At 36.4% G+C, this 11,529-nt stretch overlaps 1 pseudogene; it reads left to right on the top strand.

Moving 5' to 3' along the window:
* Nucleotides 1–408: 408 nt before the first annotated feature.
* Nucleotides 409–2,050, top strand: LOC117340353 (annotated as a pseudogene).
* Nucleotides 2,051–11,529: the final 9,479 nt, after the last annotated feature.

The following is an 11,529-nucleotide window of genomic DNA, read 5'->3' as shown; positions in this document are numbered from 1 at the left end:
TATCCTTGCTTTGTTCAGAACTAAGTCGGCTGTAGTTATTCAGTCTGTTGTCAGTTCTGTGGCCTGTTATTTGAACTATCTGATTTGGTGGGACACATGAGTCATTTAGCTTCTGAACAAGTCACCTTCGCCCTGCAGGTAGGGCCTAAGAATTGTACCTGCTGCCCCCATTGCATGATCGTAAGAGGCGACTAAATTTGGGATCTTATCTTTTCTCTTCTTTCTTAACAACTTTCTTCTTCCTAATGTCTCCCTTGACAATGCCTCCCTTTTGGCCTTTAGTTGAGCGTTCGCCGCTGTGAGGAAGGCAATGGGCGAGTTTGATTTGCCTATACCGGCGTTCGCCGGTCACGTGAACGGCTACGGAAACCGGCTAAAGCAAATCAAACAGTTTTCTAGCCGGCCAAAATGGCTGTCATTGCTCGTGTCGCCTCCGCTCATATATTAGATATTCTATTTGACGACGAAAACGACGATATGGTGCACGTGGAAATGTTGGGGATGCATTCAATGTGAGAATTTTCGGTTACTATGCCTCTTGAAATAACAATTTTAACTAGAAGTCAGAAAATGTATATTTTTATGTTACTAATGGAAATTCTTATTCCCGTGCTACTTCAGCTAGCTAAAGGTCTCTGACTATTTTTTAGGTTATGACGGCGTCTGTCATAAGTTTATCTCGGTGTTATCCTCTAAAATTGTTAGGAGTAAGTCCCACGCTTAACGTCCTTGTGTAATACGCATGTACAAGCACAAACATCGGCAAAAGTATTCGTCAATTGCATTGCAGTGTACAAACGGTGTGCATAGTGTACAAAATAACTTTTACGCTTATCTTTTTCAAGTCATAATTACTTTCTATTGGGTATATTAAGCAATAGGTGGTCTTGATGCTTTCATTACAGTGAGGTATAATATGTACGCCAATTTGATGAATGTTATTTCTTTTCAGATTGCGTGAAGACCGCACTAGGTGCCGCAACTATTTTGAGGAAGTCATTCCAAATTACCTTCCTGATGAGTTTCGATTATTTTTCAAAGTTTGCCGTGGTACCATAGAACTTATTTGTCAGTCTATTGCCAATTACCCTGAACTTTCACCTAGATGTGTACCAGGAGGAAGAGAGCCCATCCCATTAGGGAAAAAAAGTGTTGATAACAATCAGGTACTTATCATCTCAAGAAACGATTCATGAACTTAGTGATCGCTTTGGTGTCACACCGTTTAGTGTACTTCATTGCAAAAGAAATGTGATTTCTTCAATAAACAATACAATGCTCAATAGATTTGTCAAATGGCCTGAAAATAGAGAACTTCCCGAGATATCACAGCGATTCAATGACATGGGACAACACGAGTTCCCATCAGTTGTTGGGGCAATAGATGGATGCCATGTTCAGATAGAAGCACCATATGTTAATCCAAAATTATACTTCAACAGAAAAATATTTCACTCTAATTCTGCAAGCAGTATGCACTTACGATATGAGATTCATAGATATCAACGTCGGCTGGCCAGGACGGGTTCATGACGCTAAAGTGCTACGTAGCTCTCGGCTTTGGGAATCTGGGTTTCATAAATGTGGAAATGGTAGATACCATTTGCTTGGAGATGCTGCATACCCACTTAAAGAGTGGCTTCTAACACCATATCGTGACAATGGCCATCTGACCAGACAACAGTTGAGCTTTAATATGCGTCTTTCATCTAAGAGGCAGGTCATAGAGAGAGCCTTTGCTCAGTTAAAAGGACGATTTAGAAGATTGAAATATGTGAATATTAAATCGGTGGAGGAAATATGCAAGGCTGTCTTATGTGCGTGTATTCTGCACAATGTGTGTATCATTGAAGGTGATAGCCTAGAAGACATGTTGTTAGAAGAAAACCAAGTTCCTGAGAACTATCCTGGAATGGCTGTGCTTCAAAATGACGCACAAGGGCAGCTAAAAAGATTGAACATCACACAAAGGATCTGACTAATGAAAATACTTGGTGATAGAGACATTCTTGTAGAATAAACCAGTGATACAGTAAACACTTTTGTGATTAAAAACATTAATTGCACATGCCTGTTTCACATTTTATTTGATCAGAACATTCAAAATAAAACAAATAAAAAAAGTAATAATTAACAAAAGTAAAATAAAAACCGGTTCTTTCCCGATTATCACTCAAACTCTTATATACATAAGAAAATCTAACAAATCAAATATGACAATCTTGACATACATGTATCTAAAACCTAAATCTTTTCTGTCTTGGTCTAAATGACGCAGTGTCCCACAAGTATATTACTATTTGGTCTCTAATGAAAATAAAACATATCCTTTATCATATTTTAATCATGTTGTCTAGACAAAACCATTACAGATTGTAGCACGTATCACAAATAATATAAACAATAAATTTAACCAACACGTATCACAAATAATATAAACAATAAATTTAACCAGACTGTTTGGTGATAAAATGAAGCAATCATGACTAAAAACAAATATTTAAAATCAACAGTTTTATGAATTTTCCACGGAACAGTTTTTCTCTCTTATCAATCTAATGATTTTTGGCGGCCAATTCCCTTAATACATCAATCATGGACTTGGCAATTTCCATCTTTTCTTGATGTCGTCTCTCATTCTCATCTTCCCTGTTTTTAAGGACATCAGAGAAATATTCCTTCATAATTTCCACTGATCTCCTGGGGCGCTTGCTGGGAGCTTCCAGGTCTCCTGCAAAAGGAGTTTGATTTAATTTACAATTTGCCATTGTAGAATAATGCATTGATACAAAAAGCATAATGAAATCATCAGAAGAATTATCACATTTGATGAACAATAATAATAAAAAAAAAGTAATTATGTAGGGCAATTCTTACCTAAAAATCAAAATGTAAGCTACTATCAATTCCAATTATATCATATTTTTCTTAATCTATTTGAAAGTTTTATTCTAAATATATTGAATACTGTTTGATTTACAAAGTAATATATTTGTCCTCAATAGCATCCTCCAAATTCTTTTCTTTGATGTGTGCAATAATGAATTGTGTAAAGTACACCATTTACCATAAACAGCCATTCTTGCACCCAGAGTGGAACTTAAATTCAATGAGTTTCCCCTTCTTTACAACAAAATATCTTGGGTTGGTTTCATACAGAAGCCAGTATGCTCTTTTAAGAAATGGATACATGTTGCTCTTGATAAAATGGCCCTGTTCCCTTTTTGCTATTAGCTGAATCATTCCCTCATTGTTACATCCTCTACTGTGAAGACACCAGTGATGTCCCCCTAACCATTGTGAAGCTACAAGCAATACAATTAATCATGGTTGGTATACATGGTAAATCCTTCACCTGTTACAACACAATTTAAAGAATAAACAATGCAGTCAAAGGAGAAGTACATAAAAAACAACTTAAGACATCAAAGTCCATCTTCATTATCTATTTATATCAATTTACCTGATTGAACAGAGGTAGCCTTTTGGCGTTTACAGGCACTTGACAACTGGCCGGGTACTTCTGAGCTGGATTGACTACCTGATCAAAACATACCAAAATGCAACATGCTACAACATTTAGTTTTAAAATGTGACATGCGACAATTTTTTTTATCCCAACACAATATCAACAAAAATTGCACAAAAGTTTAATGCATATCTGCTGCAGACATTAAATACAAAAATAAAAATAAAAAAAATCATTTATATTTAGATTTTTCTTTTTTATGTTAACAGTTGGTATTTCTAATGTCATTATTACAAACACATACAAACTTTTTTTTTTCTTCAAACATTCTCTGCCCACCTTCTGTGGTCAAAATTACATCCTATTTAAAAGACTGAGTAAAAAAAGAAAAGAAAAAACCAGAATCAACAACAAACACTGGATTTACGTCTGGCATGGAACTGAACACCTCATCCTACTTCGGTCCACTTCGTTGTTATCTGGAGCTCCCTCCCCTGACTTATCCTGCTTTTTCTGGTTACGATGGTGTCGCTCCTTCAAGCTCTTTATTTTCAGTCTGCACTGTTCCGCAGAGAATTCATACTCATGTTTGGCCATTGTTTTGGCTATCGTAGCCCATCTGTTCTTTACAGGCCGGTTTAGTTCTTCCTGTTGCTTGAATAAATTCAAAAGTAATTTTTCAGACGCTTCACCCCAAGATGTCGGGAGCTGTGGGAATACCCGGAATAGGGTATTTGATTATTGGACAGGGGCTGGATCTGGGAGGTCATCTGAGTCTGACATAGTCATACCTGTGTCAGTTGGGCTGCAGTCTGTAAAAATGACATTAATCAGTTGAAATATATTATCATAAAAAAACTTACCATATTCTTACTTTTTTTTTTTTTTTTTAAATAAAAATACTTTTTTTGGCATTTGGTATATTCCATTAAAAATGTTTCATGGATGCTATGCACATTTTAACCCCATTCAGGTGTTTTTTCGTGTTGCTTTTTGATGCAGACAAGTGAAGGAAATAGGGCAATACTGTCTACACCAACTTTCAATGTTTACTGGAGGTTTGACATAGATATTTACCCTTTTCACTGGTTCTCATTTTCCTGATGATCTCAACAACAAAGTTCAGAGTTCCATGATCTAGAGCAGAATATTTAATGAATAATTTGTAATTTTCCAATGCAAATTTAATAATGTATTTAATCTTTTTTTATCTAATAAAGGTATGTACGTTAATTTATAAAAGCATCAATATTACATGTAGGTCTAATATGTTTACGGAAAGAGCTGTTAGTAAGAACTGAATAGTCATTGACAATGTAGTGTTTAGAAAGATATAAGAACTGAATAGTCATTGACAATGTAGTGTTTAGAAAGATATAAAGGTATTAACTGCTGCATGTACTTACCACGGTTCTTCAGACCAATCAGCGTCTTTTCGTCGACCATTATAGTGGTGTCGCTGCCCTCATATGTTATGGTGTTCTCTGTCATGTGTTAACCACTTGTCTTTGGTCTGATATTAGATTAAAAGGAAAACATAAATGGGCCTGCACACCGTCAGAAATGCACTCATATGTTGTTTCAGCTACAATACAGTTACAGCACAAGGATATGTCTAGTCTTTATATGAAGGTATTTCTGGTTATTTTTTTAAACATATGACTAAACATGCCCCTGTGCCCCGAATAAAAGCAAATAAATGCCCGTGCTTACAGTGACCATGTGACGTAACGTTTGATCGAGATCGACAGCCGCACAATCTATCTTTTGACAATCTCCCTTCTATCAAATGACAACAAAAACATTTCTCACGTATTGTGACTAATATCGTACTTAAAAAGTGATACACTATTCCATATTTTCTGGAGTAGCTTATTATTCTGTTCACACAAACCTTTCCGTCGCCATCTTGATAGCCGGGTAGCCGCTCTTTCTTGACCGGCGCGAGTTTGCGAAAACGGCTTCTCGCCGGATTTGCGTGCGCAGATCCGGCGTCAAATCAAACGACGAGCCGGTCTGAAACCGGCTACCAGCGTACGCCGGTTTGAGGAAATCAAACTCGGCCTTTAGGTTCTGGCCCCTAGCCGAGACATACCAGAGTCTTTAAAAATGGTAGTTGCTGCTCCTGCTTAGCGCTCAGCATATAAGAAGTGGGACGACTGGTTGGCCCGTTGTCAGTATAATGTGACCGGGTGGGGTGTGCTGCTTGGTGTCTTCGGCAGTATGCTTCAGTGAGATAGCACTTTAAATCGGCAAAAGTTCCGGCCTATCACAAGGAGACGAACATACCGCAGCCTACCAAAACATACATACGAACTCACCACACTCATACATGTCGCACGCACGGGAGGCCGTCCTTAAATGACCTTAGATGTTAATAAGACGTTAAACAAAATAAACAAAACCAAACCGAACTGCTGAACTTGCAGCAGTGAAAGTATGTATTTGAAGAGTTGATAATATTGCATCCAAATTGAAAATAACACATAATAGATAATTCCAGTAGTTGACTTTCCAAAACCATTGTTCAAATTGCTGTTAAAATGATTGAATTATTGTTTCTTTACCAAATTGCATCCATATAATTGCTAATATAAATACCTTAGTTAGAATAAGTTATTTAACCTTTAATTTATCATTATTTCCATGTTGAAGATCACCACCACATCTTGTTCTAAATGGCTAACAGATCTAGATCAATGGCTACAATAAAGTCAATCAGAATATTATTGTAAGATGTCTTATTGCAGTGAATACATGTGCATTCAAATTAGATTGCACTTCAACTTCTATCATTTCCTAACAAGTTTCCTTAAAAAGTCCCTACTGAAGTGTAGTGTATTGATTCACCTTCTGCTACCTAACAATTTACTTAGAATATTGCATGATTTTATTGATCAGGTGAACAAGTATGTGTTTCTCAAGAGAAAAGGATACAATTTTGATGAGACTGGAGATGGGCCTGCCCTGCAGGTAGGGCGTAAGAATTGTACCTGCTGCCCCCATTGCATGATCGTAAGAGGCGACTAAACTTGGGATATTATCTTTTCTCTTCTTTCCTAACAGCTTTCTTCTTCCTAATGTCTCCCTTGACAATGCCTCACTTTTGGCCTTTAGTTGAGCGTTCGCCCCTGTGAGGAAGGCTTTGGGTTCTGTCCCCTAGCCGGGACATACCAGAGTCTTTAAAAATGGTAGTTGCTACTCCTGTTTAGCGCTCGGCATATTTGGAGTGGGACGACTGGTTGGCCCGTTGTCAGTATAATGTGACCGGGTGGGGTGTGCTGCTGGGTGTCTTCGGCAGTATGCTTCAGTGAGATAGCACTTTAAATCGGCAAAAGTTCCGGCCTATCACAAGGAGACTTAACACGAACATACCGCAGCCTCCCAAAACACACATACGCACTCACCGCACTCATACATGTCGCTCGCACGGGAGGCCGTCCTTAAATGACCTTAGATGTTAATAGGACGTTAAACAAAATAAACCAAACCAAACTGGAGATGGGCCTACATTTGTTCATGCGACATTGCTAGGAAAGAGCTAGTGAACTGCCTATCGGTTAATGTTGATGTCAGTTTTGAAGGTACATTTGCATTTAAAGTAATTCAGTAATATGCATTTAATAGGTGTTGTTATTAAGGGTGTTGGAATTATACATTTGGAAACACACGGGTTTAATACAATATGGGTACACATTTTGGTGCAAAAAAGAAATTCATTGCAGGATGTTTTTAGGATGTATTAGTTTCTGTAAAATGTAAGGGAGAAAATTATTTCACAATTGATGGGTCAGTTGAGATTTTGGTAGGCTCCTGTGAAATTGAGTGACATTATACTATTTTATTACACATTTACATATGTAATTTCTGGAAAAAAATCATTAATTAGCTTTTGGTTTGGTTTGGTTTATTTTGTTTAACGTCCTATTAACAGCTGAGGTCATTTAAGGACGGCCTCCAGTGCGTGCGACATGCATGCGTGTGGTGAGTGCGTATGTGTGTTTTGGGAGGCTGCGGTATGTTCGTGTTAAGTCTCCTTGTGATAGGCCTTAACTTTTGCCGATTTATAGTGCTACCTCACTGAAGCATACTGCCGAAGACACCCAGCAGCACACCCCACCCGGTCACATTATACTGACAACGGGCCAACCAGTCGTCCCACTCCTAATATGCTGAGCGCTAAGCAAGGAGCAGCAACTACCATTTTTAAAGACTCTGGTATGTCTCGGCTAGGGGACAGGGCCCAAAGCCTTCCTCACAGGGGCGAACGCTCAACTAAAGGCCAAAAGTGAGGCATTGTCAAGGGAGACATTAGGAAGAAGAAAGTTGTTCAGAAAGAAGAGAAAAGATGAGATCCCAAATTTAGTCGCCTCTTACGATCATGCAATGGGGACAGCAGGTACAATTCTTACGCCCTAACTGCAGGGCAGAATTTGCTTTTGTCTCATGCCATCTGTTACAATCTGTCAAATTTAATTGGAAATTACGCGGCATTGGATCAAGTCCGATTCTGGTCTTAATGACCATGATCAAGAAGAACAGGCTTTCGTCTCGGAGTTTCCATCTCGACTGACGAAGCCAAATCATTCATACCATAAATAAGAACACTTATTGAGCAGAAATCTGTCATACTTTATTACAAATCAAACTATACCTGTGTGTAGATGTCACATACATGCATATAAACATCAATACATATATCTACCTGAGCGAAAGGAACTCATTCAAGCGTGTAACCAAGTTGCCTGTGAAAAAAGAAATACAATGTACTCCAATTCCATAAATAGAACACTTAAAGAGTTCCTCGATTGCAGAAAAAACGAACCAAGATGGCGATATCGTCGGGGGTAATATATAGGGATTCGGGACGTTTGTATTGTTATGAACGTGGCGAATGGCGGTATGCAAGGTTGGCGAAGTTAACGAGGGAATTATATAGAAGGGAAATCCGTTCTAGGGGTGTAGGTGGCGGTACGCGAGGGTGGGTGTAGATTGGGGTGGCGATAGGTCGAGGGTACACTGTATATGTACCCGGGTAACTTTAGTCTAGTATATTTAGTTTGGGACTGTATGGGACATGTCTTACTTCAGCAATACCCAACATGCTTGTTATATGAAACTTGAAAAGTAAGTGTTTTAAAGTACTGTACTTTGTCACTATTTTGATTTTGATTTCCACTAAATCTTTATTGAGGTAGGAGAACCTCACTCATTCACAGCACTTGATATATTGTTCATTTTCATTTCATTGTGAATGTAATTATGTGAATCTAGACTCTACTTTATATGTTTTTAAACCCATTATAGATTGTGTGTTTATGTTATTCCATAACATATGATAACAGCTAGTTCCATGTTAAATGTATCAGTAGTGTTATTATGTTAAAGCATATGCTATGGATATTAAGTTACTATTCTGTCCTAGAAGAAAATATAAAATTTCAACAAAAATCTAATTTAATAATTAATATAATTGGTAATATTATGATATCAAATACGTTTTAAAGCTATGTACACAATAAGATTTTTATAAAATGCAGTGATGCAAAGATTTATTCAATGTGAAAGTCAATTGTTGATCAATATGTATGCATGACAATTATACATTTCAGACTTCACTCTGCGGAATCCTGGATGTTTACACACAGGAGCAGTGGAAATTCTGTTAGAGGACTTTGACAACTTACATTGCATAATTCCTGACTTTTCACTTCTGATACTCTTGACTATCTTGATTTATACAAATAAAAATTAATGTTGATGACTTAGTAAAATGTGGAAATTTTAATGAAAACACCAGTATAGGTTTTAACTCTGTCCATCCCAAATGATTTCTGTGGATATCTCTTTCCTATACTGTTTAACATGGATGAACTAGATAGGTATGTTTGGGACAGTGGAGTGCAGTGAGAAAAGAGTGTGTCAAAGTGCTTTGACCTGCCATCTTTGATGCTATTTCACCTTGATAAAACCAAATTTGACATCTTTGAATGGCAGAGATAGTTGATTTATAATCTTAATTTTTTTAACAGCAATACAATACATATATAAAAGGAATTAACATGAGAAACATTGTAATTTTCTTGCTAAGAAAAAAGATATAAATATGATTAATTATCATTGTTTGATCATGGTACAGTAGGTGTTTTTTTCAACGTTTTCATCCAAATGAACAGATTACCTTAAATACTGCATATATTGATGTGATTGAATATATGATCATGTTTATAATAAATTTGTACAGGCAGTGCAGTTGAGGACAGTATTGAGGCTGAAAATGAAGAGGGTAGTGCTGATCAGGTATGACAAGATTCACTTGTTATTCATTTAAGCATTGACTGATAATTCAGTTTCTTTCTTGGAAAGGAAAGTGAGCATCATGCAAATTGCAAACAGATGAATAATTGTCACCTATGAATAGTTTTACATTCTAAATGCTCTTTATTATATTTTCAGAGTACTATTTCTACCATAAACATCAACTTTAGGTGAACATTTAGTTATAAAATACTGAACATCAAACTATGGTTTTGTTTTCTGTATTGATTCTTAAACTAAATCTAAAAATAATGCTATATGTACATGATTTTGGTTCCCTGTTAAAATTACCACAAACTATTTTAAATAGTATAACATATTTCTTGAGTGTTAATTGTAATGTAGAATGTCACAAAACTATCTACGATACGTATACACTTGTTTAGGGTGTGCATCTTGGACATGTAGAATGTCACAAAGAAAACAAACATACTATTAAATGCACACTATATATACACATGAATTTCCAAGTGTAGGATAGTAGTGGATATATCTAATCTATGTATGGGTTTCCTTTCAGAATATTGTTGCACTTTGGACACATCACTTCTATGTCCTTTCCAAGCAGGGGCCAGGTGTGGTTGAACAGAATGACAACAACAGAAAATGCGTCACTTGCAATTCTTGTAATGTAGCATGTCCTCATCTGATTTTGTTCAATTCAATGAAAACCATGGCTCAACAGAGATTCATCCACACAAATCAGATGGTTATCGACCATATTGTTATTCATCAAAGAAAATTCATTTTCATTCCACAGTACCTTTGCAAGAAATATACCATCTTTCTATATTTCAAAGAACAGGATTGGTAAAGGACATTTTCAGGAAGTTATCATCAGATGAACAACATTGTCCAAAGTGCAGCGATCATGACATAGCTGAATTATCAGTTCTGAGGAAAAGTGTCCTCCTGGTAATGGTCTCTGGGACAACAGATATAGAAGGTTAGTTAATATAATTTTATGAAGAAGGTTAACATGTGATACTTGACTGCAAAATATACAAGATAATGCAAGACTTTTGTTATTGATATATCACTGAAATGAATAAGAGGAAGGGAAAATAAGGAAAGTAGTGAAAAGTTCTTCAATAGGACCAATAAAGATTATTCAATGGTGTACACCAAGTTAGAACCTAAATTCATTTAAACATATCACATTAACAATCACTGGCAATGTATATATATTTATTATCAGCCTACTTACAAGATTAATGTTTCCATATAAGATTTGCAAACAAGTGATATTTTATGGATACAGTTTGAGTACTCTGCTCTAGGCTAATTAGAACCAATTAAATTGCATCTTCATTGATATATTTTTGTTTTTCAGTAGGTTTGAAACAGTGCCCACAGTGCAACTTTGTGCTCGGAATTGATGGGATTGATGCTGGATTTGTTAACTGTGGACACTACATGGTGTGTCATGAAATTCTGAGAAGATATTTGTATTTTTTTTCTGGAAGGTATCTATATGTATTTAGACATGGTTTAAAGTGCATATTGGCCTCTGGCTCATAATTTGTCACTGCATATTGAGATTGCTACCTACTGAAAGAAGCCCATCATTTTACTTTTGATAAACAAACTTCCACTAATATATATTCTAAAAACGAAACATAATCATAATTATCATATGAACCCTACACCATGCAGTTGCTAAATGTTAGAATAGGTTTTGTTATATAAATTTTCACATAAAAGCAATAGAAATCTTGCAGTATACCACATTTAACATACAT

This window comes from Pecten maximus, chromosome 13 (genome assembly GCF_902652985.1).
Source record: "Pecten maximus chromosome 13, xPecMax1.1, whole genome shotgun sequence".
NCBI classification, from domain to species: Eukaryota; Metazoa; Mollusca; class Bivalvia; order Pectinida; family Pectinidae; genus Pecten; species Pecten maximus.
The sequence above is the reverse complement of the archived record's forward strand: the minus strand, read 5'-3'. Positions and strand labels throughout refer to the sequence as shown.